Source organism: Jaculus jaculus, chromosome 3, assembly GCF_020740685.1.
Source record: "Jaculus jaculus isolate mJacJac1 chromosome 3, mJacJac1.mat.Y.cur, whole genome shotgun sequence".
NCBI classification, from domain to species: Eukaryota; Metazoa; Chordata; class Mammalia; order Rodentia; family Dipodidae; genus Jaculus; species Jaculus jaculus.
In genome coordinates, this window is record NC_059104.1 from 49,405,897 (window position 1) to 49,431,241 (window position 25,345).

The window sequence follows — 25,345 nt, forward strand, 5'->3', positions numbered from 1 at the left end:
CTTCATATGAGCTAACAACAAACACGCAGAGGATGAAATCAGAGAATCACTCCCATTCACAATTGCATCAAAAAAAAAAAAAAAAAAATGAAGTACCTTGGAATAAACCTAACCAAGGAAGTAAAGAATCTCTACAATGAGAACTTTAAACCACTCAAGCGAGAAATTGCAGAAGACACTAGAAATTGGAGAAACAACCCTTGTTCCTGGATTGGAAGAATCTCTATTGTGAAAATGGCAATCTTACCAAAGGCAATCTACACATTTAATGCAATCCCTATCAAAATTCCAAAGGCATTCTTCATGGAAATAGAAAAAAAAAAAAAAAAAAAAAACAATCCAAAAATTCATTTGGAATCACAAAAATCCTCAAATATCTAAAATAATTCTGAACAACAAAAATAAGGCTGGTGGTATCACCATACCTGATTTTAACCTATACTACAGAGTCATAGTAACAAAAACAGTGTGGTACTGGCACAAAAACAGACATGTAGATCAGTGGAACAGATTAGAGGACCCAGTTGTAAGTCCGGGTAGCTATAGCAACCTGATATTCGATAAAAATGCCAAAAATACTCATTGGAGAAAAGATGGCCTCTTCAGCAAGTGGTGTTGGGAAAACTGGATATGTATCTGTAGAAAGATGAAAATAGCTTCTTCTCTCTCTCCATGCACAAGAATTAAGTCCAAATGGATTAAGGACCTTAACATCAGCCCTGAAACTCTGAAACTGCTGGAGGAAAAAGTAGGGGAAACCCTTCAACATATTAGTCTTGGCAAAGACTTTCTGAATACAACCCCAAATGCTCAGGCAATGAAACCACAGATTAATCACTGGGACCTCATGAAATTACAAAGATTTTGCACTGCAAATGACACAGTGAAGAAAGCAAAGAGGCAACCTACAGAATGGGGAAAAATCTTTGCCAGCTATGTATCTGATAGAGGATTAATATCTAGTATATACAAAGAACTCAAAAAGTTAAATAATAAGGAATCAAACAAGCCAATCAAAAAATGGGCTATGGAGCTAAATAGAGCATTCTCAAAGGAAGAAATATGAATGGCATATAGGCATCTAAAAAAAAAATGTTCTACATCACTAGTCATCAGGGAAATGCAGATTAAAACTACATTGAGATTCCATCTCACTCTTGTCAGATTGGCTAAAATCATGAAAACAAATGTTCATAAGTGTTGGCAGGGATGTGGAAAAAGAGGAACCCTTCTACACTGGGAATGCAATCTGGTGCAGCCATTGTGGAAATCAGTGTGGAGGTTCCTAAAACAGCTAAATATTGATCTACCATATGACCCAGCTATAGCACTCCTAGGCATATATCCTAAGGATTCATCTCATTTCCTTAGAAGTACATGCTCAACCATGTTTATTGCTGCTCAATTTATAATAGCTGGGAAATGGAACCAGCCTAGATGTCCCTCAACAGATGAGTGGATAATGAAGATGTGGCACATTTATACAATGGAGTTCTACTCAGCAGTAAAGAAAAATGAAGTTATGAAATTTGCAGAAAAATGGATGGATCTGGAAAGGATTATAGTATGTGAGGTAACCCAGGTTCAGAAAGCCAAGCGCCACATATTCTCCCTCATATGTGGATCCTAGCTGCAGATGATTGGGCTTCTGCATGAGAATGAAAATACTTAGTAGCAGAGGCCAGTAAGTTAAAAAGGAGATATAAAGGGAAGAGAAAGGAAGGGAGGAGGGTACTTAATAAGTTGGTATTGTATATATGTAATTACAATGATTGAGATGGAAAGGTAATATGATGGAGAATGGAATTTCAAAGGGGAAAGTGCAGGGGGGGAGGGAGGGTATTACCATGGGATATTTTTTTATAATCATGAAAAATATTAATAAAAATTGTGAAAAGAGAAAAAGAAGTAAAATTAAAATTAAAAAATAAAATTTTTTAAAAAATTAAAAATGCTCCCGACATTTTTTTTTAAGTTGTAAAGAAACTTAATTAGATTAAAAGAAAGAAAGAGGAGGAAGTACTGAGATATTCTTTCATGAGAAAGGCAAGAGAAAGAAAGCCCCTGATTCTGAGTTTTTTAGATCAGGGAAAATCTGGAAAAAATAAAGGAAAACTTGGGATGAATATACTGACTTAATGTACAGATGTGCATAACTACACATACAAACCCACACACACACACACACACACACACACACACACACACACAGAGAGAGAGAGAGAGAGAGAGAAAGAGAGAGAGAGAGAGAGACGTGAGCTACTGGATTTAAATCTGGGGCGGGGAAGCTAAAAAAGAAAAAAAAAACTCATCTAGAGCAACATGCTTACAGTTTGCAAATGTAAAAAATGAGACTATAAAGAGCAATATCTTATTATGTGTAATAGGAAAAAATTTCATAAGCCAATTTACATTATGTATGTTAAGCAACAAAACATGGAAAACAAATATACCCAAAGTTTATGATTTTAAATAAAAAGCACTTGTTATCTTTAATTTCCATAGACCATTGATTTCCCATGAATCATACTGACATGTCCTATATCTGCTATATTTACATTTGTTAGACTGTCTTCTTTGCAGGTAAACCATGAATTTGATTATAATGTTAAATCTCCCACAGAAGACTAAAGGAGGTGGCCAATATAACAATTCACACGTATTGTCATGCAGCCTTGCTGTATAGCTACCCCTCTTAACATTCTGAATACATTACAAGAGGAAGTTACTTAGAGTAATGGAAAGAAATAGAAAACATTTGCAAAGACATTCTGCTAGTTATGATCTAAGTTTCAAAAGGAAATATACTTTCAAGTTTTGGCTTTAAATCTAATAATAATTAATATTAGGTTCTACCAAATCATGGGGAGATGTGAATATCATACTGACACACGATATATAATAATTGAAATAATATAATGAAAGCAGAAATGTATGATATTCAAGAGAACAAATAATTTTTAATAGAATGAAAAATGGTTCTTGGAAAACCAAAAAAATAAAAAAAATAAAAAACTGAAAATTTGGGCAAATGGAAGGAAAAGAAAAGAAATTACCAGTATCAAGAAAGGAATAGAAGTCATTACTTTAGTCTCTATAGTTATTACATTATAATAAATTCAAGGGAGTGGATTGTGTGCAAGTTTGGGGAATTTCATGTATGAAGTTGTATCTGTTGATAACACAATGCTGTATTCTTTTAAGTTTGCCAAAAGAGGGAATGTGAAGTTTTCTTACCAAGCAGTAAAACCTGATAATCATGTGAGATGTTAGATGTGCAATGTAAATCGACTATGGTAATTTCCTGAAGTACTCTGTAGGTTTGGCTTTGTGTTCATATAGTTGTAGAGCTGACTTTTTATCATGAAAAGTTTTTATTTCACCATATATTATAAGGGATACTTTTGCTGGGCACAGGAGTTTGGCTTAGAAGCCATAGATTCTTAGACTCTGCAGTGTTCCAATCCAGGCCCTTCTGGCTTTCAGGGTTTCCATTGAGAAGTCTGAGGTAATTCTCATGGCCTTACCTTCATACATAATATTTTGTTTCTCTCTTTATGCTTTTAGGATTTTCTTTTTGTTTTCATTGCTGAGAGTATTAATGACAATATGTCTTGGTGAGTTTCTCCTTTGGTCCAGTCTGTATGGAGTTCTGTTAGCTTCTTGTATCTTGATAGGACTATCTTTTGAGAGGGTGGGGAAATCTGCTTCAATAATTTTGTTAAATAAGTTCTCCATACCTTTGGTCTGAATTGCTTCCTCTTCTGGTATATCCATGATCAAAATGTTGAAACGTTTAAGGGTATCCTACAGTTCCCTCACATTCTGTTCACAAAATTTTTTGAACTTACTCAAGTTTTTGGACTCATGAGCTGTTTCTTTTGTCTTGTCTGCCGGTTCTGAGGTTCTGTCTTCCACATGACTAAATCTGTTCTTGAAGGTTTCTAGAGATGTTTGAGGTGTAAGATACTCAGAAGCAAATTACCTGACATGATGCTCACAAAAGTGTGATAGTGGCACACAGCCATGGTGGGTAACCAACTGCTATTGCATTAGCTAACAGATCTTCTCTGTGGAAAGTGTCCCATATCTATAAGTGGGAAACAAGTCAGATTCACATTTAGATAATAAGTTTTAAAATATCAAGCTCCCACTAATCTGGGGCTGCAAGAGAGTCTACACCCATTAAATTCTCTCTAAACTAATAATGGTTATCCTATTTAACCTGTGCTGACTTCACTTTTGTGTTGGAGCACCTGCTTCTCTTTTGCAGATGGAAGTGTGCCCTGAGGAGAGGAATGATTCATCACACTTCAGCCTGGCCCCAGCTGAAACCACAGAGGAATTGGGAAAATGAACAGTGTTTTTTTATTAGTAAAAAAGGGTAAAGGAGATAAACACTGATGTCCCGACCCGCGGGACCTCGTTATTCGTGGGGGCGAGGAGGACCCCAACCTGAAATAAGATGGGCGAGAGAGAGGAAGGGACTCAAGCAAATGTACACTTGTCAAGAGTCCAATTTTATTGAGCCACAGCGGCCTTTTTAAGGGTTAGGGTTAGGGTCTTGGGTGGGGGGGGGGGCTGGAGGAGGCAGGTGGTGGAAAGTTACAGAATCTTCTTGGCCTTTGGCCTAGGACAGTTTGCAGTTATTCCAAGAATTCACAGTATAGTTCTCACGTCTCTGCAGTCGCCAGGCAGGATGTTAATTAGTTAGGTGTGGCGGGGTGAGGGGATGGAATCAGTTAGGTATGGCAGGGTGGGGGGATGAGGAAAGGTTGGAAGTTGCTCAGGGCAGAAGTTATCTCAGGGCAGAGGTTATTTCAGGGCAAAGATCTGTTCAGGGCTCATCTCCTCGTCTCCAACATCTCCCCCTCTTCTGTATACAAGGACCAGGATAGGGAGGTTACCGCGACCCCTTAATGATGTCCCAAAGAAGGGCTTGTTTTGGTGGCCAATTATTTTTGTTTAAGAGTAAAAATGGATCCAGAGGAGCAACCTGACAGTAACCTGACATCAGAGAGGCGAGCGTTCCCCAGAGTAGGTTGAGCGCTGTTACTCATAGGTCATTGATTTTGATAAAGTCATTTGGATTGACCTTAGAACAAGGGGCACAAATGGTCTGAGCCTGTTAGAAGGGCAGTGCTGGACCCTTACCCGTCATTGGATCGGCCTCCTCTCGGCGAGGTCGTCCTGTCTTAGGCGGGTCGAGACTTAGCCACCCGTTCCGTCGCTGACTTACCAGACCACTCACTTTGTGGAAATGTAACGCATTTTGCTCTCAACAAGACCGTCAATGCCACATAAGGATCCTGGAGGAAATATGTTTGGTAGCCAATTAGTATGAGGGGTCGCGGAGACCTGAGTTATTATTTGGAGGGGCGGGACCAAAATTTCCACCCCAGGGTGGATCTTTGCAGGGAGTGAAAGTCTAAGGGTCGAGATGGGGGGTTGTCTTGTTCTTTTGGCGGGTCAGCGGCAGATGTTTCTTCTGTGGCGAGGCGAGGTAGTGGACTTCCACCGGCTTGATTGCAGAATCTACCTGACTCATAATGAAACTGGTTAGTCATCTGAAGGCCCAGGGGCCAAAAGAGATAAGCAAAAGGAATCCAACAAAAGGGCCTAAAAGACTGTGAAGCAAAGTAGTTAGCCAGGGAGATGTGGAAAATCAATTTTTATACCAAGATTCTTGTTTTTCTTGAGTCCTTTTTCTATCCTCTAGATTTCTTTTAACTTTATCAAGGCTATTTTGTATTAGCCCAGTCTTATCTAAGTAAAACAACATTCTTCTTTGAGGGCTACACAGAGTCCCCCTTCCTTTAAGAACACCAAATCTAGCCCTCTCCGGTTTTGAAGTACAACCTCAGAGAGCGAGGCCAAAGAATCTTTGAGATCTTGTATCCCCTCATGTATGAGGTTAAGATCTCTGTCCACTAAGGCACTGAGTTGTGAAAAATGCTGTTGGGAGGTTACCAGCGAGGCAATACCTGTCCCGGCCCCTGCAGCACTAAGTCCCAGGAGCACAGTCAGGGTGAGGGCAGTTAAAGGCTCTCTTTTTGTCTAATGGCAATGCCTTGATCTATAGTAGTTGTAAAACTTTCAGAATCATGAATGAAAAATCGTGGCAAAACTATAACTACAACACAATAGTCCTTAGTCTGTAAAAAGTCCTTTTTGACAATAAAGGGAGTCAGCCCCGTGGAACAAGCAAGATAGGAGTTACTAGGGGCTTTAGTATATATAAAGGAGTCATTGATAATAGCAGTTTGGTTGCATACTGGTTCAAGAGTCAGAGGAGGGAGCATATCGGGGCCTAATAGACACAGTCCAAGGCCGGAAATGGATGCAAGAGTAATACCCCCTTCTGGGGCAGAGTGCCAGAATAATCCCTCTGCACTGTTAGTAGACACAGGAGATGTAAGGATGGCAATTCCCTCATAAAAGGGAGGTCCTAGAACTTTTAATCTGTATGGCATTTCAATCAAGCTCTATAATTTTATTTGAGGAACTTTAAATAAACTTATTTTAAGTAAACTTTATCTATGACAACAGGAACGTATGGTATAGACAGTCTATTTCCCTTTTATTTCTCCCTCTCATGAGAAGACACTCTAACTGCTTTAGGGGGCTGGGTCAGTCGGTAGAGCATGAGACTCTTAATCTCAGGGTCGTGGGTTCGAGCCCCACGTTGGGCGCCACTTGTCCCGACCCGCGGGACCTCGTTATTCGTGGGGGCGAGGAGGACCCCAACCTGAAATAAGATGGGCGAGAGAGAGGAAGGGACTCAAGCAAATGTACACTTGTCAAGAGTCCAATTTTATTGAGCCACAGCGGCCTTTTTAAGGGTTAGGGTTAGGGTCTTGGGTGGGGGGGGGGGGCTGGAGGAGGCAGGTGGTGGAAAGTTACAGAATCTTCTTGGCCTTTGGCCTAGGACAGTTTGCAGTTATTCCAAGAATTCACGGTATAGTTCTCACTTCTCTGCAGTCGCCAGGCAGGATGTTAATTAGTTAGGTGTGGCGGGGTGAGGGGATGGAATCAGTTAGGTATGGCAGGGTGGGGGGATGAGGAAAGGTTGGAAGTTGCTCAGGGCAGAAGTTATCTCAGGGCAGAGGTTATTTCAGGGCAAAGATCTGTTCAGGGCTCATCTCCTCGTCTCCAACACACTGAGAATGCTCAACACCTACCAAACCAGAGATCCAGAGGCTCCTAAGAGCCCATCACTGAAGTAGACTTAAAACAAATCCAACATGGCTCAGAAAATTTTGCAGAAGATGAATAAGATATATTGTTAGAGCCACAAGTTGCATAATTATGTACAGAGACATTGCCTCTCCCCCATAACTGACTGCTGCCCCCACATTGTACAACCCACAATCCCCATTTGGATGACCAACATCCTCAATGGGGAGGGTACCTTTGTAGGGGGGTACAGATGAGGGAAAGGATGGTACCAACATGGGTTGTTTACATACTGAGTATGTCAATAACTAATAAAAAAGTTAAAAAAATAAATTGACTATGGTAATTATCTTATAATGCACACAGCATATAGAATCATTAATTCACATGTCTTAAATGTGTACAGTTTTTATTTGCTAGTTATATATTTGTAAAATTGAAGAAAAATAAGAAATACTAAGAAAAATAAAGTGTCATTTTGAAAACAGAATAAATGGACAAATGCCCTATAGTAAACAAACTACCAGAGCTCTCTCAAGAAGAAATTGGTCATCTTATTAATTACTTTGTATGTTAAAATTTTTTGCTGTGGTTAAATCCTTCCAAAGAAGAAAATGAATGGTGCAGATGGCTTCCCATGAAACCATTCCAAATACTTAAGACAGAATAATACCAAATTCACAAAATTTACATTATAATAAAAGAAATGATCATAAGCAAACTTCAGGGGATCTGAATTAGTTTGGCATGAATATCTGTGGCTTTTGAGAAAGGATTAACTAAAGTCCTATATGTCTCATAAATATACACATTTTCCTCACAAAATATTATGAACTTGTCCAAAGAATAAAATAATCATTAGAAATGTATTTAAGAGAACTTTCATTGACAACAGTTCCATATAGCAAATACATATGATCATTTCTAAAAATGAGACAAAATATTTCATAAAATTCATCATACACATATACTGGCTACAACGGTTCAAGCCTGATGGGGAGCAAGGATTAAAGAAAGACAAGAGACAAAAGTACAAGCAAGGACTCCAGACAAAGGCTGAAGCTCCATTTATTTCTAGCAGTCCCTTTTATAAGCTCTTGCAAACAATAAGCCAGTGTACAAAAATATTCCATGACCTTTACATAAGTTTCTATCAAAACAACTTCTTCCTGTTACAGAGTCACGCACCTAGACCACTTCTCAGTGCAAAAGTTATTCAAGGATTGGGAGACAGAGAAACTCTCTGTTCCCAGCAAAAACTTCCTCATACAAGCACAAAAGTTAAAGTATAGGTCAGCTCGTGCCAGAAATGCTGAATTTATGGAATCTTGTTTGCTTGCCAGTGCAAAAGTCTTATTTCCACACAGCCCAATGCTACAGATTCAAGTGTAGCCCAATGGCTCCCTAAACACACCTGTTTTATAGCAAATTCCTCTGATTTGAAATAGTCAGAAAATCAAGTAGTCTGGGAAAACTGAAACTTAAAAGGCCACATGCCCACTCCCCAGGGATATAGGAGTGTTAAACAATTATTGACAGTCAAACTCTTATTAGTATTATGTAGCAATTTTTTATAAAGGTAAAAGGTTTTAAAACCCCTGCATGAGGATCAATAAAGGGTTAACATCTACTTTGAAGGAGACTGACCAGCTGAGCTGCCTGCCAAACCTTGCAATGAGCTTCCTTGAATCTTCATTTATTCTGGGGTGGGCTTTTCAGAGATGCATCTGCCTTTGAGCAATCCATACTCCTATAAGTGACCCCTCACCCTGATCTGTATTTAAGTAATGATAATAAGCTCAATGGTTTATCTAAGCTGATTTTGGTGCAATTATATTTTCATCTATCATCTTTGCCCTATCAGAGCTGAATAGACACGTGTTCATGTTTCACCAGGAAAAAAGTTTCACACAAGTGACAACCACTATCAGCAAATAGAAATAAGGACAGAATAGCCATGACCCTACAGAAAAAAAAATATGAACAAAAATATGTCTGTTCCTTCATATATAATGGTAAAAAACTAAACATATCCACCTCATGATCTTGAAGAGAGATGTCATTTCCCATCACTTCTATACCTAGTGCTAAATATCCTAGCTATTGTTATATAAAGGAAGAAAAAGACACATAATTAAAGGAGAAGTAAAGTTATCTTCAGATGACATTGGCGTCAATTAAGAAAAATTTAAAAGTTTCAAAAAAAGCAGAGCCTAGACGTAACAAGTGGGTTCAACAAAGGCATAAGGTGTAAGGGCCATATTTGAAAGCCAACTTTATTGCTAATGTGTTGTAATGATTTTGAGGGCTGGAGAGATAACTTAGCAGTTAAGGTGCTTGCCTGTGAAGCCTAAGGACACATGTTCTATCTCTAGATCCCATGTTAGCCAGATGTACAGAAGTGAGGCAAGCAAAGGTTGAACATGCCCACTAGGTGGCACAAGTGTTGAAAGTGTGATTGCAGTGGCTGAGGTCCTGGCATGCCAATTCTCTATCTCCCCTCTCTGTCTCTCTCTCTCTAAAGAGTAAAATAAAATAAATTGAAAGTGAAAGTCAAGAAGCACTATATATGATATATTAAACATAATAAGCACATGGTTACATGTCTAAGACAACATATGCAAACTCTTTATGCTGAAAATAATAATAGAAAATAATTAAAATTGAGAGAAAAATCCCTTTCACAAATAGTGCTGGTGTAATTAGATATCTATGTAAAGATATTCATTGACTTCTGGTGAGATTATGTCCTAATAAAGTTTAAAAGCAAGTCTAAAATATTTTAAATTGGAAATACATTTAATACCTACCAAATATCATAACTCAGCAATGTAGTATTTAAAGATTATGGGTTAATTATAGCTTGTTTATGTGATTCATTGCTTAATTTAATTGTTGCCAAAACCCTTTTGCAATATTTTGCCACATATTACTACTCTGGTAAATAATATACACTCAAAGCATATGGAGTAGGAAGATGGCTCAGTGGATAATGTACTTAGGCTACAAGCATGAGGAGCAGGGTTCACACACCCCCTCAACACTGTGTAAAAACATGATGTTGTAGTATATGTATGAAATTCTAGCCATGGATATGGGTGAGAAAACATGTAGAGGCAAAAGAATACACCAGGAAATCTGGGGCCAGAAAGCTGGTTAAAATCAAAAGAAACAAATAAACAAATGAAAAACAGCATTGAACAACATGAGATCCTGCCTCAAAGGAGGCAAAGACAAAGTCAGACACCCCTAAGTTTTCCTCAGACCTCCACACTAGCACTTTGGACATACTTTTGAGCATATACACAAACATAAAGACAGTACATACACAAATATATATGTACAATTTGTACTGAATGATACTGGATTATTTTTTACCATTGCATCATTGAATAATCAGTAAATGTGTATGAGACTAAGAATTTGTACATTGATCCAGACATTGCATAACATAAAAATATTATCTCAAATTAAATCATAGCCCCCACTCAAATATGCATTACTGAAAAATTTAAGAGGTCTTAGAGGGAAAAAGAATTCTCCCAAGAATATATTTGGGTCAAATAGCTTTAACTCAAACAAACATCACTAGAAATTCTCAAAGTACTTGGGTTGGGGGAGGCTGAAGAGATGGCTCAGCAGTTAAGGTGCTTCCCTGGAATGCCTAATGACCTGGATTTGATTCCCCAGTATCTACATAAAGCCAAATGCACAAAGCAGTGCATCCATCTAGAATTCATTTGCATTGGCTAGAGGCCCTGGCACAATCATTCTTATTCTCATTCTCATTCCCCCTCCTCTCTCTCCTTGAAAATAACTATACAAAATATTCTAAAAGAACTTGGAGAAAAAAAAATCTTTATATCACTGGGTTAAATCATTATTTCTTAATAATAACATAAGACCATAATCACATAAACATTAAAGATTTAAATATTAAAAGTCCCCAAAGCAATGAAACAACAAGCCACAGACTGGCTGAAAATAAGACGCCTACAAATAGATTTATACATAGTACCTACAAAGACTTAGTAAAATAAATTCGTAGAAGTAGGCAAACTTCTGCTGACCATCCAGTAAGGTCTCTAGTAACTTACTGATAGAAATGCAAAGATTTCCTAACTAACTGTGGAACATTTTTCATCATATATGTACACATTAGTTATGGACATAATCAGTGTGTAAACAGCACATGTTGGTACCATCCTTAACCTCATCCCTGTGCCCCCTTCCAAAGGGACCTTCCTCATTGGGTATGCTGGTTATCCCCATGGGGACTGTAAGTCATGCATTGTGGAGATAGCCATCAGTTATTGGGAAGTGGGAATGTCTCTGTGTCCCAACTTGTGGCTCTAACAACCTTTCTGCTCCTTCCACAAATTTCCCTAAGCCAATTTGGTTTCATTTTATGTTTAATTAACTGATGGGCTCTTGGGAGCCTCTTTGTCTCTGGATCTCTGCTTTGGTAGCAGGTGAGTGTCCTCTGTGTCTATATCCTTCACCATTGTGCTGATATCAGTTTATCAAAAAGCAGCAATCTTGCTTATTTCCTCAAGTACTCTGTGGTTTCAGCTGGGGCCCTGGTGAAGTGTGATGGGCTGATTTTCTCATTAGGTTTTGTAGCCATCTGAAAAATAGAAGCAAATTCTCCAACAGAGAGTGAAGTCATCACTGGTTAAATGGAATAACCATTGTTAGTTTAGAGAGAATTCAATAGGTGTAGGCCCGCTTGCAGCCCAAGATTGGTGGGAGCTTGATATGGGAGAGAAAACTCAGTGTTTGGATATGATTCTGATGCATTTTCCAGTTCCAGCTATGGGTTTCTTTCTACTGAGCAGATCTGTTAGCCATTCATAGAGAAATTGGTTACCTACCATGGTTTTATGGCACTATTACACTTGGGTGAACATAACTTCAGGTTGTTTGTTGATGAGTAGCTTAGACCTTAAGTTGCTTGGACAGATGTTGGCCACTTTCTCCCATTAGCTCATGTAGCACCTTTCAGTGACAAGCTAATCACCTGGGGAGTGGCTTTCTTCCAGACCCATCCAGAACTCTCCATATTCTGTACTGAGAGCATATGATGCCTTTGGCAGTAGAGTCTTACCATTAACCTTCAGTGGGTAATCAAGTTCTCTGAGAGAAGTCTGTCTTCTTTTGGGAAACGTTGTCACACTCTCTCACCAACAGTTCATTGGGAATGTTAACTGCATCCTAGTACTGGGAGTTCCAGGCCAGTGCCAAGGGGAAAGAAGGAAGAAGAGAAGAAGAAGGAAGAAAAAGAAAGATAATATAATCTCTCTCTCTCTCTATCTATATATAGCCATAGATAGATAGATATAGATATAGATCTATATATATATAGATAGATCGATAATTTATCTATATATATAGATCTATATCGATATCTATATCTATCTGTCTATCTATATCTATATCTATCTATCTATCTATCTATCTATCTATCTATCTATCTATCTATCTATATATATATATATATATATATAGAGAGAGAGAGAGAGAGAGAAAATTAAGGCCAGGTTTTATCTTACCCACTTCATGGCCCTTTGATTCAGGTGTTCCCTCTATGGTCCTGATGAAGATTCAAACTTTTAGTCTGTCTTATAGGATTTTGTGGTACCATTTCCATTTGGGTGTAATTTTGTGCCCCTGTAACTTACCTCCCCTCCAGCCCCACTCTCCCTATTGGCCAGTCCATGAGATGCCTATTAGGTATGTCAGCATTTCATACTGATTCAGGTAAGGATCCACATATGACTGATACTGTACCACAGATGTCTTTCTGTGATTGGGTGAGTTCACTGAGAATTTTCTTCCTAGTTCAACTATTTTTCTACAAATTTCACTGTTATTTTTTTCTAACTGCAGAGTAGAATTCCACAGTGTAGAAGTACCATTCATGCATTGATGGACATCTGTGTATATGCCAGTTCTTGAATTAGCCATAAACATGGTTGAACTCTCCCTCACCTCTACCTGGCCTCTTAAACCCACACTCTCCTTCCCTCAGAAACTTAAATTTGCCTCACTTCAAAGATTTCTGGGAAACCTCAATTGGCTCTGACCATGGCTTTCTATCCCCACCAATGACATACAATCCTTATTTGATGTTAAAAGGTGAAAAGGACCCATACTCCCCCACCTCCTAAGCCCTGAGACAAAACAGGCATTAACTAAGATTAATGACATATTTTCTGATACGGAACTTTCTCAGTACTCACCAGACAAGCCAATTCAGCTCGATATTTAACTCCTCCCCAACTATCTTGGGAATGCTATACCAACCTCAAAGAGTCCTGGAATGGTTCTCTTCTTTCATTGTGGTGCCCCATGTATATTAACAGAGATTGATGCCCTTGTGGCTACGATCAAATCCAGGTGAGATGGGGCAAAGAACCTGATACTATCATAACCCCCTTCACCCTTGCTGATATACAATGGATATTTAGGAACCACTCCCGATTTGCAATCAGCCTAATAGGCTTCCTCGGTCAAATTGACAATCACTACTCTAATGAAAAATGGATCCCTGAAACACCTCTTCTAAAATGGCTCCCACCCTGCCTCTTTTTAAAACAAACAAACAAAACAAACAAACAAACAAAAAAGTCCCTGGAGCCACCTCTTCCCATTTTTACAGACAGGAAAAAGAGAAGAGCAACTGTAGCTTTTTGCCACCCAGGGGATCAACCTCCCACCATCATTTTCAAGGAACATCTTGACAGATCTCCACAATATAAGGAACTGTATGCCATATATCTGGCACTCCTTGAGGTAGAAGGCCCCTTTAAGCACTTTTCAGATAGCATCTATGCTGCTAATTTACTCCCCTGACTTGCTCACTCGCATATCTGATTAGATGAAAACCCTCTTTCACCCCAGCAGGTAAAAGTCTCAAACCTCATTTGCAAAAGAAGGGTCCCCATGTTTGTGCAATGCATAAGGTCTCACAGTCCCTTACCTGGCCCCCTTACTGAGGGAAATACATTAGCAGACCAGATGGCCTCCTATGGAGACCCAACATACTTCTTCCTGACCACCCTTGAGGAAGCAAACATATTTCATACTAAACTCCACATAAACCTTAAGGGATTACAATCACACTTCCCTCTAATTCCCCCAAATTAATTTCAGCCTATACTAAAAACATAACACTAATAACAACACTTGCCCTTCAGATGATGGGTATTAAACCCTGAGGTCTCATGGCCAATGCCCTTTGGCAGATTAATGTCACTCATATTCTCCAATTTGGTTGTGAGAAATATGACTTTTTCACAATAGATACTTACTCCCATCATATATGGGCCTCAGCACAAACAGAAGAGAATTCAAAAAATTCTTATATATCATATGCTCTCTACCTTGGCCATCATGGGTTTCTCCCATCAAATAAAGACTGATAATGAATCTGATTTTTCAGTTCCTCATTCAAAACCTTTTGCATGCAATGGAAGATTACCTATCATACAGGAATTCCACATAACCAAAAAGGACAAGGTATAGTAGAAAAAAGACACCAAACCTTAAAAGGCCAACTTATAAAAAGCAAAAAGCCCAATACCTATTCACCCAACTTTCAGTTAGCCATAGCACTGACTACTTTAAACAAAAACTCCCAATGACCCTCCCCCATCACCCTCCACTGGCATACACAAAAGACTTCCCCTTCCATTCTGGTGCAATGGTGAGATCCTTTAGATGGAACATGGAGGAACCCATGGTGAGGAGGGGTTCTGGTTCTTCTGTCTCGGCTATATCAATGTCAAGTAGGCCATCTCTTTGGTCATTGCAGTGGAATTGGACATTTCAAGTGGGTACCCAAATGGGTCTGGGCTGATCCTATGAGAAATAGAGGAAACACTGCCCCTTCCAGCACCACCTACAAAAGGGAGTCCCTTGGTGAAATGTTCATACCTCGTGGACACAGCCAAAGCCATATTCCCAACACAGGTCTCCCTCTCATCCATTTTGTTAGTGGCTATAACAATCTTGCATTCCAATGCAAATATCTTTTATGCCACCTCTCTCATCGCCCCCTACCCCTTGGTGGAGGATGGTGCTTTGAAGCTTGACAGACATATCAAGGGATAGACATATCGATAAAATCATTGGCACAGGATATTGCCCTACTAAGGGCTTCCAAGGCACTGTCATCTTCCTTATCTATCCAAGACTCTGTCACCTTCTGTATGTATCCTAATTCTGTGGTTTGTATAAATAGGATGGCATGCTTTGCCTATGAACCAACCAAGAAAGAGTGCCTTAAAGGCTAGGACTATTATGGAGGATGCCAATATGATTTCTCTGTCATTAGCAGCTTTAGGTGTCCAGACACTGTTTTCAAAGCCTCATGGAAAACTACTGAATATACACTCTCCATACAAAACCCCTGAAATGAATGCTGGAAGATAGGGGTAATGGGAAAACTCTATGCTAGTATGCACTACCCATCATCCCCCTCTGGTACACTTCCTATTTCTAGACAGTATATCCATGCTTTCCCGCCTGGTGCAAACTAACCATCCTATTCTTTTTTTTTTTTTAATTAATTAATTTATTTATTTATTTGAGAGCGACAGACACAGAGAGAAAGGCAGATAGAGGGAGAGAGAGAATGGGCACACCAGGGCTTCCAGCCTCTGCAAACGAACTTCCAGACGTGTGCACCCCCTTGTGCATCTGGCTAATGTGGGACCTGGGGAACCGAGCCTCGAACCGGGGTCCTTAGGCTTCACAGACAAGCGCTTAACTGCTAAGCCATCTCTCTAGCCCCCATCCTATTCTTGTACAGGATAAACAAGGTACAGAAAAATACAAGCCACTGTAACATGGGCACAATATATACAATATGTGGCCAACCTTCTTCCCTTTACTAACCATTCTAATGCTTCTAAAAGGTTTTTTTTTTTTTTTTTTTTTTTTTTTTTTTTTTTTTTTTTTTTTTTTTTACATCTCTTACCCATACCCTGCTAACCACAGTTCCCATTACTGCTACCCTTGAATACCCTGCATCTATAACAAGCTACTCCCAACCCCACCTTACTGACAGTCCCTTCTTTTATGCAGGTCAGGTTGTGCCTCCCTGCCTATACAGCTCTGAGCTGACAAGAGCTGAATGTCTCCTCAATATTTCCATAACCAGGATCACTTGTGTCAAGACACCCTCTCTCCTATGGTATGAAGGGCACACTATATTTACCCCAAGTGTAAATATTTCCTCTCTGACTTATTGATTCTCAGTCTTGATTGTTCCATAGTTGTATCTCTATGAAGAAGAGGAAGTGGCCTTTTAACTCCATCCACAGCAACCAAGAGGGATTCTCATCCCTCTGCTGCTGGGCCTTGGTGTGACATTGTCCTGGGGTGCCTCCAGTGCTGCAGGAGCTGCTCTTGTCCAAACCAACAACCTAGTGGGGGACTTCCAAAAAAAAGATTGCCCAGGCCAGGCCATGATATGTACTACCAACAGCCTTGAATCTCTCCAGAGACACTTGAACTCTCTCACTGGTGTACTACTTCAAAACTGTAGAGTCTTAGACCTCATTACTCTGAACATTGGGGACATGTATGGTCTTGGAAGAAGAATGTGGTTTTTTGTTGTTGTTGTTGTTGTTGTTGTTGTTAATTAATCAAATGTTATTGAACAAAATGTTAAAACTCTCAAAAAATTCCACAGGGTTCTGCTTCACCACTAAAAGCCTGATGACCCCCACCACCTAGTTCTCTGACCCGTTAGTCACTTTGCTTCTTCCCCCCACTTAGTCCCCTCCTTGCTATAGGAGCCCTATTAGTTGTTGCTCCTTGTCTCATCAAATTTCTCAGGCAAAAAATAACTAATATTGCTAAGGTTGCTGCTAATCAGGTTCTCATGCACCATCTAGCCCTATCTGAGCCTAACCTGTCTTACACGAAGGCTCCAATCTATGAAGTGGTCACAATAGGCTAAAACACGGGTCATATCTGGGGGACCAGACCAGCAAGGGAGCTTCTCCCCCCATTCTCGGGTGTCACAGTGAGCCAGGGTCCTCCCCCCATTCTTAGGGGTCACAATGATCCTGGACCCCTGGATAAAATATTGGACCCTGAGATCAGCAGGAAGTAAGCTCACTCCCTCTCCAAGCCCAGTCAGTATACCTGGATGTTCAGATAAGACTTAGGCTTTGCCTATAACCCTGAGCCCTTAGCCAGTTGCCTAGGAAACTCCTTTTTTTTTTTTTGTTTGTTTTAAAAAAATCATTATTTTATGGTTTTAGACACAAAACTGAAGATACAGCAATATAAATACAATTTTCCTACATTTAGTAATTACTATAAACAGAGGCTAGTAACAGACCCACAAAGGCTAATGATAAAGTGAGCATCAGGGGATAATGAATCGCACAGAATCATTAGCTCTGGAGCCTCACCACAGGTTAAGCTGTACAAATTCTGGCTGTGTGTGGTGGCACAAACTTGTAATCCGAGCACTTGAGAGGCTTAGGCAGGAGGACTGCTGTAAATTCAAGGTCACCTGACTCTCTGCATGCTTGAATGAATGTCTCTAGGCATTGGCTAGTAACCTTTGAACCCACCAATCCCCTTAGGACCCTCTTTCTGCTCTCAACTGCTTATAAACCCATTTTCCTACTGAATAAATGGAACTGTTTTCTAAAGTTGTCTCCCAGTTGTGTAACATCTCTTTGCGCTCATGGCTCTCCAGACCCTGCTTTCCACGGTTACCTGGATGCCTTCAGGGAACCAGCTGAGAAACAGAGATCCACACTGATGTATGCCATGAATGGAACACTGAAGGATGTGTTTTTACTGAGTTCTGCTGTCCTCCAGTCTTTCCCTTGCAACCTACTTCATTCTTGTTTCCAGTATAGTATCCTCAGGTGTGAAAAATATGCAAAATAATGGGTTGGCAGGCAGTGGTATAGCCCATCTGTGGCTGAAGTCATTTGGATTACAATCTATCCTGACTGCTGACACAAAGCCACTGAATGTTTACGAGAAGTTATACTAGTTATCTTTCTCTCTCTCCCTCTCTCTCTCTCTCTCTCTCTCTCTCTCTCTCTCTCTCATTTGTCATCTATCAATCATCTGCCATCTACCTTCTATCTATTTATCACCTATCTGTTGATCTATATGTTTACCACCTATTTATTCACTTATCCTCAGCTGTAGAAATTTTTCCTTTCTTCCCATCCTTTTCCAGTGAACACAGTACTGTAGGTGCCCAAGATTTGTATTTTGGCATCTCTGTACTGTATGTTCTTTGCTCCGTTGTGAAGAGTGTATTTTTTATGTGTACATATTTTTTATGAAATATACAAAAAGATTTACCTTTTCTGTTTTTCTTCCATTTCAGCACTTATATATTCTAATCAGTTTAGATAATTTACTCAGGTAAAAATATAAATCAGGACTGGAGAGATAGCTTAGTAGTTAAGGCACTTGGCTGTGAAACCTAAGAACCCATGTTTGATTTCCCCAGAACCCACGTAAGCCAGATGCATATGGTGGCACATGCATTTGGAATTCATTTGCAGAGGCCTTGGTGCATTCATTCTCTCACTTTCTCTCTCTGTTTCTCTAATAAATAAATGCAAGTAAAATCTTAAATAAAACATAAAAATCAGAAAACAAAGAAAACATGTTGCTCTGGGAATCTATACTGAGCTCTCCACTGCCACTTGATAAAAGTAAAATAAGGATAGTCTCCACATTGTGAGTCCAGTGTCCATTCTTTCTGGAAGGTTATAACATTTATCTGAACACAGGCTTCCAGCCAAACAACAGAAGTCAGTAAGAAGAGAATGTTAAATATTGCTTCTCATGGTTTCAAGTTTCGTGTGATAAATTCATGCACTTCTCGTCCTCACAACAATGTTAAGGTATAGCTGATCAAAACATGTATATATAAACAGGAAAGGCATTTCTCATCAAATATATGACACTGAGCTATGTTTAATTATTTCAAAAACATAATTAATGAAATAATATATGTTAAAACACTTGTGTTCTATTAAACATATAAAATTGATGTCAGCTAAATATATTATGTGATCATGATTATGACTCTCTAAAAAGCTATCATATTTTTATAGTCAAGAGAAATCTAAGAAAAACATTTACATGTGTGTACACCTCTATCCATTACTTAGACATAAAATGGAGTTTTTTTTCTGATTTTCCTTACCTTAAACACCTGCTGCTAACAGATCTCCATGTCACTATAGATTCTAATTCCCCCAAAGAATACCTAATTGTCATTTTTTTTTTTTGCTGGAAATTCTTTTTTTTTTTTAATTTTTTATTAACATTTTCCATGATTATAAAATATATCCCATGGTAATTCCCTCCCTCCCCACCCCCACACTTTCCCATTTGAAATTCCATTCTCCATCATATTACCTCCCCATTACAATCATTGTAATTACATATATACAATATCAACCTATTAAGTATCCTCCTCCCTTCCTTTCTCCACCCTTTATGTCTCCTTTTCAACTTACTGGCCTCTGCTACTAAGTATTTTCATTCTCACACAGAAGCCCAGTCATCTGTAGCTAGGATCCACATATGAGAGAGAACATGTGGCGCTTGGCTTTCTGGGCCTGGGTTACCTGACTTAGTATAATACTTTCCAGGTCCATCCATTTTTCTGCAAATTTCATAACTTCATTTTTCTTTACCGCTGAGTAGAACTCCATTGTATAAATGTACCACATCTTCATTATCCACTCATCTGTTGAGGGACATCTAGGCTGGTTCCATTTCCCAGCTATTATAAATTGAGCAGCAATAAACATGGTTGAGCATGTACTTCTAAGGAAATGAGATGAGTCCTTTGGATATATGCCTAGGAGTGCTATAGCTGGGTCATATGGTAGATCAATCTCTAGCTGTTTTAGGAACCTCCACACTGTTTTCCACAATGGCTGGACCAGATTACATTCCCACCAGCAGTGCAGAAGGGTTCCTTTTTTTCCACATCCCCGCCAACATTTATGATCATTTGTTTTCATGATGGTGGCCAATCTGACAGGCGTGAGATGGAATCTCAATGTAGTTTTAATCTGCATTTCCCTGATGATTAGTGACGTAGAACATTATTTTAGATGCTTATATGCCATTCGTATTTCTTCCTTTGAGAACTCTCTATTTAGCTCCATAGCCCATTTTTTGATTGGCTTGTTTGATTCCTTATTATTTAACTTTTTGAGTTCTTTGTATATCCTAGATATTAATCCTCTATCAGATATATAGCTGGCGAAGATTTTTTCCCATTCTGTAGGTTGCCTCTTTGCTTTTTTCACTGTGTCCTTTGCGGTGCAAAATCTTTGTAATTTCATTAGGTCCCAGTGGTTAATCTGTGGTTTTATTGCCTGAGCAATTGGGGTTGTATTCAGAAAGTCTTTGCCAAGACCAATATGTTGAAGGGTTTCCCCTACTTTTTCCTCTAGCAGTTTCAAAGTTTCCGGTCTGATGTTAAGGTCTTTAATCCATTTGGACTTAATTCTTGTGCATGGCGAGAGAGAAGAATCTATTTTCATCCTTCTGCAGATATTTATCCAGTTTTCAAAACACCATTTGCTGAAGAGGCTGTCTCTTCTCCAATGAGTATTTTTGGCATTTTTATCGAATATCAGGTGGCTATAGCTACTTGGGCTTACATCTGGGTCCTCTATTCTGTTCCACTGATCTACATGTCTGTTTTTGTGCCAGTACCATGCTGTTTTTGTTACTATGGCTCTGTAGTATAGGTTAAAATCAGGTATGGTGATACCACCAGCCTCTTTTTTGTTGCTCAGTATTATTTTAGATATTCGTTTGAGAGCGACAGACACAGAGAGAAAGACAGTTAGAGGGAGAGAGAGAGAATGGGCGCGCCAGGGCTTCCAGCCTCTGCAAACGAACTTCCAGACGCGTGTGCCCCCTTGTGCATCTGGCTAACGTGGGACCTGGGGAACCGAGCCTTGAACAGGGGTCCTTAGGCTTCATAGGCAAGCGCTTAACCACTAAGCCATCTCTCCAGCCCCTAATTGTCATTTTTGATGCATCACTTTAAATCATAATTTTGTTATTTTTGAAAATATCAAGTTAAGTACAATCTTATAATTATAGTAATTAAATTCTTCCATAAATATACATAAACATATGGTCAAATAATCCAATTGAGATGCTTAGGTATCTTTGTCAACCTGAAACTTATAATGTGTTAGAAATAATTTTATATTTTGTAATAATTTAGGAGAATTTTGTTAAGTGTTCACAAATTCTTAATTAATGAGAAAATACGAGTAAAAGCATGATACTACAATATGATATGGCATGTAGAAAGATAAGTTTAAAATCCCCATCACCTCGAATATTTATCACTTATGCCTGCTCTTTGACTTATAAAAAGGTAATGCTTGACCAATACCTCCACATTTCCCCACTGGCAATCTCTAATAATCAGTATTTACTAATTTTTCTGTATATTCCATTATTTTTAAAAATTTTTAATTGTTTTTAGAGAGAGAGCAAGAATGAGAGTAAGAATGAGAGCTAGAGAGAGACAAAAAGACAGAAGAGTTGGCTCACCAGGGCCTTAGTCACTGCAGTGGAGCTCCAGACCCTTGTGCCACCTAGTGCACACGTGCAACCTTGCGCTTGGACCACCTTTGTGTGTCTTGTTTATGTGAAATCTGGAAAGAGATCCAACCTGGGTCCTTAGGCTTCACAGGCAAGCACCTTAACTGTTCACCATCTCTCCTTCCCTGTTCCATCATTTTTGACTCCATATTTAAGCAAAACATACTGCGTTTGGTGTTTATCTTTTTTCTTTCGGACTTGTTTCATAAGGGAAACTAATGCCCATAGAACTGGCACCATAGACTCACTGGATAATCAGTTTATTTTCATGCCAGCATGGGCCCAGGAGAATCTTGTTCAAAACCTGAAACTTGAGCTCTGTTCCCTCACAGTTTGTATACAGTATTTTGAGCTTTTTAATAATGTTAGTTTTCAGAGCTCAGACTCATGGCCTAATGTCAGAGACTTTGAGTACATGATACACACATTTTACAGAAAGAGAAAACAATGGCTGGATACTTAATGAGCAGTTGTCTGTAGCTGTGCTATGGAGATAAAAAGAAGCAAAAGGTCATTTACAGTAGGGACCATTATACAGATAGTGGGCTTGAAAAAGTACAAAACTTTAGTGTTAACACAATATGTAATACAGGACATAGCTAACTCAAGGGGCAGGGGTTAGTTTCACTTAGAAATTCATAGACATTCATCTATGTCACCCCAAATTACAAAGTTCACTATTCCACTATATTTGCTGTGTGTTCATACCATGTATCTTTTATCCATTAAACTGTTGGTTGACATTCAGTTTGATTTCAATGCATCCTTGTGAATAATGCAGGAATAAACAGATAAGTACAGATATCTGTTTATCATATTGATATGGGACTTTTGGGGTGCCTTTTGAGGATGTCAGAGCCTTATCACAGCTCTTGGATAGACAGTAACTTAGATGAGGCACCAGATGGTCACACAGATATTACAATGAGTCCAAAGTCTCTGGATGCCAGTATTATAAATTCAAATAATTTAAATTCACAGACCAGAGGACAAGGTTTAGAATTACTTTGACACTGTAGATCAAATTTAAGAGAAGGAAGAATGGCAGGGCTCTTGCCCAAGGAGGCAAAGAATTGGAGGTTGATGTCCACCTTGAGACTCGGGTGCTGGTATTTTATGTGAACCAACTAGACGAATGGCTGGTCTAGTCAGTCCTGTCTTGACGCAGGTGTCGCAATAAGAATTTCTGGGAAAGGGCAATCTTCCCAGAAATCTTAATTCTCCAATAAGGCTGAAAGCTTAATCCTCTGGGAATCTTTCCAAGAGGGTGTAAGTTTGTGAGAGTGAGAGACAGAGAGGAGAGGGGGAGAGAGGGAACATGTTCTTCTTGAAATCCCAATGACACCTTGCACATTTAGTCAAGGAGAACATTATTCAATTTTGGGGTCCTGCCACCCCGAAACTGGCTCGATATTGGTTTCATATCCTTCATGTACATAAAAAGGAGTAGACGTTATTGGATTATATAGTGTTCTGTTTTTAAAAGCGAAGGAACTATTATCCAGAATGGCTGAACATGTTTTCATTCTAATAAAGCATTTGAAGGGGTTCTCCTTTACTTCTTTTTCAGCACTTTCCTTTGATCATTTCGGTAATAGTCACTTTGTATTGAGAGAAATTTGATTGTGCTTTGGAGTCTAATGTTCTGACAAGTGATACTACCCACATTTTCAGAAATTTGTTTGATTTGTTTTGAAAAATATTTAGTAATTTTTTGTTCATTTTTTAAAACTATTTTACTTGTTATCTTGTTATTATATTTTTAGATAGGATACTGGTTAGCTCATCACTGTGATTTATTTAGGCTCATTGTTTCCAGGAATATAATAATACCATCATAGCACGGAAGAGAAGAAGCTAGGCTGGTTCCATCTGTGGTTGTGAAAGAATGTCACACAGCTTGAAATGCAGATTGGAATTAGAATAGAGTCAAATTTTACTACACAAGTCTTCCATGAATGGCCTACATTACTAAACAGCAAGGTCCCATGTCCAAAACAGTCCACAGCCTTCCAAAACAATGTCACCACTTGAGACTCAAACATTTAAACATGGAGGGCCTTTCTCTTTCAAACTATTACATTCCACACATGACTCTCTCATAATGCAAAATTTTCAGTCCTACGTCCAATGTTTTCATAGTCTTAGTCCAACCAATACTGTTGAAAAGGTTTAAGTATTTCTTCTGAAATTCAAGACAACCTCTTAAATATGAAGCACTATAAATTAAAAACAATACACTATATATTTCCATGTACAATTTCTCAGAGTAAGAAATCCTATTCCAAAAGGAAGAATTGAAGGATAGTAAGAAAAACATAAGACTGAAACCTAGAAAGGAAAATACTAAAACTTGTTACTCATTGGTCTCCACCTTGACCTCATGACAGTTTGGACAGGTCCATTGCTATGGTGCAATCAGTATCTACAATAATCCTAGGCCCATATACAAAGTTCCTTGCATCTTCCACTCTCTGTGGTCTCTATGACAACTAAGGCTTTTCCTTCAAAGCTTCACATGTTGGCATCTCAGGGTCTCCCTGTAGGGAACATTCCTCTACCATACACTGGGCTGCCAAAACTAGTATGAATAGAAATGATATGAATAGGCATAACTGTTCTGTAAAAAGGAAGATCATTTTACTCTGTAATGATGAATAGAATGCTTACTATGTCATGCCCTATATCATTGGTTTTGCCTAGATACATTACATCTATACTTATTTCTCCAGATATTTTTTGTTTGTTTGTTTGTTTTCAAGGTAGTGTTTCATTCTAGCCCAGGCTGTCCTGAAATTCACTATGTTGTCTCAGACTGGCCTCAAACTCATGGCACTCCACCTACCTCTGCTTCCTAAGTGCCGGGATTAAAGACATGTGCCACCACACCTGGCTTGAGAATTTTTTTCATCATGAAAGGTGGTTACAGTTTGTCAAATGTAATTTCAAATCTGACTGATTATTTGTTTATTTTGCTATGAGTTCTTTTAATATGGTGACTCTCACAAATTTGTATATGTAGGAGAATTCTTGCTGCCCTGAGATAAATCCATTTTCATGTGGTCAGTAATAATTTTATGTTATTGAATTTGGACTTGAAATATTGCAGTATTTTATGTGAGTTTCATGTTGAAACCACAAGAGTGCTCATAAATTTGTTGCTAAATTACCATGAACTCAATAAGTAGAATGTGTTAAAAATATATCTAAACTATGGGCTGGAGAAAGACACAGCAGTTAGGGGCACTTGCTTGCAAGGCCTAATGGCCCAGGTTCAATTCCCTAGTACTTACGTAGAGCCAGATTTATGACTACACATGCATCTGGAGTTCTTTTAGGCACCTCTTTCTCTCACAAATAAATAAATAAAATATTTAAAATGTATCTATACTAAATAAGAAGTTATCAATATGCCAAAATTATTATCTTGTGCATATTCTGTTCTTACCTCTTGTCCTCGCAAATTAAAATTTTATTTTGCAGAACCTTACGAATTAAAAAACCAAAGAAGATTCTTTAATGA

The 25,345-nt window shown here is 38.8% G+C and overlaps 1 non-coding gene across 1 annotated transcript; it reads left to right on the forward strand.

The window, feature by feature from the left end:
- Positions 1-6,614: 6,614 nt before the first annotated feature.
- On the forward strand, positions 6,615-6,692 carry Trnak-cuu. The gene has a single exon. It is a non-coding gene; the product is annotated as a tRNA-Lys (tRNA).
- The last annotated feature ends 18,653 nt before the right edge of the window (positions 6,693-25,345 follow it).